The sequence below is a fragment of the Rhinopithecus roxellana genome, chromosome 3 (genome assembly GCF_007565055.1).
Source record: "Rhinopithecus roxellana isolate Shanxi Qingling chromosome 3, ASM756505v1, whole genome shotgun sequence".
NCBI classification, from domain to species: Eukaryota; Metazoa; Chordata; class Mammalia; order Primates; family Cercopithecidae; genus Rhinopithecus; species Rhinopithecus roxellana.
Genome location: NC_044551.1, coordinates 26,989,982 through 26,995,291, shown reverse-complemented (window position 1 = coordinate 26,995,291; position 5,310 = coordinate 26,989,982). Strand labels below are relative to the sequence as shown.

At 40.7% G+C, this 5,310-nt stretch overlaps 1 pseudogene; it reads left to right on the top strand.

The window, feature by feature from the left end:
• Positions 1-304: 304 nt before the first annotated feature.
• On the top strand, positions 305-3,514 carry LOC104654384 (annotated as a pseudogene).
• The last annotated feature ends 1,796 nt before the right edge of the window (positions 3,515-5,310 follow it).

Below are 5,310 nucleotides of genomic sequence, written 5' to 3'. Positions count from 1 at the left end.
AAGCAGTGTGTAGAGGGAAATTTATAGCATTAAAGGTAGATATTAGAAAAGATGAAAGATTCAAAATGAATAATCTAAGTTTCTACCTTGGAAAACTAGCAAAAGAAGATCAAATAAAATCCAAAGTAAGCAGAAGAGAAGAACTAGTAAGAATTAGAGTCAAAAATCAATGAAATTGAAACAGAAAATCAACAGAGAAAATCAACAAAACCAAAAGCTGCTTCTTCGAAAAGATCAATAAAATTGCCGCTGATGACGCACGGGAGGAGCAGGAGGAGGCCGCCCCGCCCTGGCCGCGGCCAACATGAAACAGCAGCAGCAGCAGCAGCAGCAGCAGCAGCAGAAAGCGGGCAAGCAGCAGCTGAGCGAGCCCGAGGACGTGGAGATGGAAGCTGGAGATACAGACGACCCATCAAGAATTACCCAGAACCCTGTGATCAATGGGAACGCAGCCCTGAGTGATGGACACAGCAACGCTGAGGAGGACAAGGAGGATGAAACCAGTGAGCTCTCCAAGGAGACCTTTCGGTTCACTGTGGAGCGCTTCAGCAAACTGAGTGAGTAAGTCCTTAGTCCTCCGTGTTTTGTGCGAAATCTGCCATGGAAGATTATGGTGTGCCACACTTTTATCCAGAGAGACCACACCAAAAAAGTGTAGCATTCTTTCTCCAGAGCAATGCTGAATCTGACTTCACGTCATGGACTTGTCATACACAAGCAGTACTGAAGATAATAAATTACGGAGATGATGAAAAATCCTTCAGTCATCGTATTAGTCATTTGTTCTTCCGTAAATAAAACGATTGGGGATTTTCCAATTTTATGGCCTGGAGTGAAGTGACTGATCCTGAGAAAGGATTTACAGATGATGACAAAGTTACCACTGAAGTCTTTGTACAGGTGGATGCTCCCCATGAAGTTGCGTGGGATTCAAAGAAGCACACAGGCTATGTCAGCTTAAAGAATCAGGGAGCGACTTGTTACATGAACAGCCTGCTACAGACGTTATTTTTCACAAATCAGCTATGAAAGCCTGTGTACCTGATGCCAACCGAGGGGGATGATTCGTCTAAAAGCATCCCTTTAGCATTACGAAGAGTGTTCTATGAATTACAGCGCAGTGATAAACCTGTAGGAACAAAAAACCTAACAAAGTCTTTTGAGCGGGAAATTTTAGACAGCGTCATGCAACACGATGTTCAGCAGCTTTGTGGAGTGTTGCTTGATAATGTGGAAAACAACATGAAAGGCACCTGTGTAGACGACACCATACCCGGATGATTCCAGCACAAAATGGCGTCCTATATCCAGTGTAAAGAAGTAGACTACCGGTCTGATAGAAGAGAAGATTATTATGATACCCAGCTAAGTATCAAAGGAAAGAAAAATTTATTTGAATCATTTGTGGATTATGTGGCAGTAGAACTGCTCAATAGGGACAATAAATAGGACGCTGGGGAACATGGCTTACAGGAAGCAAAGATGTGAAATTTCTAACATCACCATCAGTGTTACGTCTACAATTGATGAGATTTATGTATGACCCTCAGACGGACCAAAATATCAAGATCAATAATAGGTTTGAATTCCCAGAGCAATTACCATTTGATGAATTTTTGTAAAAAACAGATCCTAAGGACCCTGCAAATTATATTCTTCATGCAGTCCTGGTTCATTGTGGAGATAATCATGGTAGACATTATGTGCTTTATCTAAACCCAAAGGGGACGGCAAATGGTGTAAATTTGATGATGATGTGGTGTCAAGGTGTACTAAAAAGGAAGCAATTGAGCACAGTTATGGGGGTCACAATGACGACCTGTCTGTCCGACACTGCACTAATACTTACATGTTAGTCTGTATCAGGGAATCAAAACTGAGTGAAGTTTTACAGGCAGTCACCGACCATGACATTCCTCAGCAGTTGGTGGAACAATTACAAGAAGAGAAAAGGATTGAGGCTCAGAAGTGGAAGGAATGGCAGAAAGCCCATCTCATATAGGCAAGCACAGATAGCTACAGAGGACAAGTTTTGTGATGGCAATAAAGCAATGATTGAGGTCAGTAACAATGAAAACTCTTGGATAATATTCCTAGAAACAGTTGATCCTGAGCTTGCTGCTATTGGAGCGACCTTACCCAAGTGTGATAAAGATTGTGATGTAATGTTATTTTTGAAGATGTATGATCCCAAAACGCAGAGCTTGAATTGTGGGCATATCTACACACCAATAATCCTGTAAAATACATGCTTTGCTCCCAGTTATGTGTAACAGAGCAGGATTTATTCAAGATACTAGCCTTATCCTCTATGAGAAAGTTAAACCGAATTGAACAGAGAATTCAGGACTAAGACGTGTCTCTTGATAAAACCCTTGATGAACAAATGGATGGTGACATCATAGTATTTCAGAAGGATGACCCCGAAAATGGTAACAGTGAATTACCCACCGAAAAGGAGTATTTCCGAGATCTCTGTGCTGATGTTATTTTCTGTGATAAAACAATCCCTAATGATCTTGGATTTGTGGTTACATTATCAAATAAAATGAATTATCTTCACATTGCAAAGACCGTTGCACAGAGGCCCAACACAGATCCAATGTTGCTCCAGTTTTTCAAGTCTCAAGGTTATAGGGATGGCCCGGATAATCTTCTTAGACATAATTATGAAGGTACTTTAAGAGAGCTTCTACAATTCTTCAAGCCTAGACAACCTAAGAAACTTTACTATCAGCATCTTAAGATGAAAATCACAGACTGTGAGAACAGGTGAAGTTTTAAATGTACATAGTTAAACAGCCAATTTAGGGAAGAAGAAATAACACTATATCCAGACAAGCATGGGTGTGTCTGGGACCTGTCAGAAGAATGTAAAAAGTCCCTGGAGCTTGGGGAGAAAGCAGCAGGGAAACTTAGGCTTCTAGAAATTGTAAGCTACAAAATCATTTGTGTCCATCAAGAAGATGAACTATTAGAATGTTTATCTCTGGCAATGAGCCGGATGTTGTGAATAGAGGAAATCCCTTTGGACCAGATGGACACAGACAAAGAGAATGAGATGCTTGTCACAGTGGCACATTTCCACAAAGAGGTCTTCAGAACGTTCGGAATCCCGTTTTTTCTGAGAATACACCAGGGTGAGCATTTTTGAGAAGTGGCAAAGTGAATCCAGAGCCTGCTGGACATCCAAGAGAAGGAGTACGAGAAGTTTAAGTTTGCAATTGTAATGATGGGCCGACACCAGTACATAAATGAAGACGAATATGAAGTAAATTTGAAAGACTTTGAGCCACCGCCCAGTAACATGTCTCATCCTTGGCCTTGGCTAGGGCTTGACCACGTCAACAAAGCCCCAAAGAGGAGTCACTACAATGATCTTGAAAAGACCATTAAAAATCCCCCAAGCTGGTGTGTTCAAGGCAAGGACAGTGCGTGGGGGCCCCTTAACAGCCTAGAACTTTGGTGCAAGCGCCCCATAGTCAAAGTCTTCAGCAAGAGGATTCGCTGCTAGGTTTTTTTTTTTGTTTTTTTTTTTTTTTTTTTTGGTGGGACGGAGTCTTGCTCGGTCATCCAGACTGGAGTGCGGTGGCGCGATCTCGGCTCACTGCAAGCTCCACCTCCCGGGTTCACGCCATTCTCCTGCCTCAGCCTCCTGAGTAGCTGGGACTACAGGCGCCGGCCACCACGTCCAGCTAATTTTTTATATTTTTAATAGAGACGGGGTTTCACAGTGTTAGCCAGGATAGTCTTGATCTCCTGACCTTGTGATAGGCCCGCCTCGGCCTCCCAAAGTGCTGGAATCACAGGCGTGAGCCACCGCACCCGGCTCGCTGCTGGTTTTAATTTTATTTTGTTGAGGCTGTTCAGTTTGGCTTTTCTGTATCTATTGACTGCCTTTTTGAGCAAAATGAAGGTGTTTTTATAAAGCTTGGATGCCAATGAGAGTTATTTTATGGTAACTACGGTGCAAGGCAACTGTCAACGCAATGGGGGAGAAGAGGTTAGCGGATCGCAAGTCCCTGGCTCAAGGTCTCTGGACTGTCCCTAGTGGGCACGAATGGCCTTGGCTGCCTTCCTGGGGTCCCGTGCACCAGCCCTGCAGCTAGAAAGTCTTGTGTTTAGGCTCGTCTGATCTATTTCCTTCAGTTATACTTTCAATGACCTTTTGTGCATCTGTAAAGGCAAAACAGAGAAACTCACAACCTAATAAATTGAGCTATTCCCTTCAAACAAACAACAACAACAACAACAAATTTATAAGCCTCTAGACAGGCTAAGAAAGAGAGTGGGTACAAATTACTACCATCAGAACTGAAAAAGGGGAAATCACTCTAGGTCCCATGGTTATTAAATGAATAATCAAAAAATACTATGAACAACTCTGTACCCACAAATTTGATAACTTAATGAAATGAACCAATTACTTGAAAGACACAACCAGTTAAACTCACATAAGAAGAAATATACAACTTAAATGGGCCTACAACTATTAAATAAATGAACTGAGATGATATGCCAAATCCTGATTTGATCATTATACAATGATACATAAACCAAAACATAACACTGTATACCATAAATATGTATAATTATTATATGTTAATTAAAACTAAATTAAAAATAAATGAATATAATTACTGATTCATAACCTTCCAAAATAGAAAGCACCAGGCCCAAGTGGACTCACTGGTGAATTTTACCAAAAATTTAAGAAATTGTATTAATTCTCCAATGTCTCTTTCAGAGGACAGAAGCAGAAGGAATATTTCTTAGCTCATTCTATGAGTCCAGCATGACTCTAATACAGAAACCAAACATACTACAAGAAAAGAAAACTACAGACCAATATCTCTCATAAACATAGATGCGGAAATCTTCAACAACTTATCAGCAGCCTGAATCCAACAACGTGTAAAAGGAATTATACACATGACCAAGTGGGGCTTTTGTCAGTTATGCAAAATTGGCTAATATCCAAAAATCAATTAATGTAATTTATCACATAAACAGACTAAAAAAGAAAATGTATATGACCATATCAATAGACACAGAAAAGCATTTGAGGAAATCCACCATTCAGGCATAATGAAAACTTCCAGCAAACCAAGTATAGAGAACTCCCTCAAACTGATAAGATCATATACAAAAAAACCCACAATGAATACACTTGACGGGGAGAAACTAGACATTTTCTCATTAAAATCAGGAACAAGGCAAGAATTTCTTCTCTCATCACTCCTTTTCATCATTGTACTGTATGTCTTAGCTAATACAATGAGAGAAGAAAAGGAAACCGAAGGTATACAG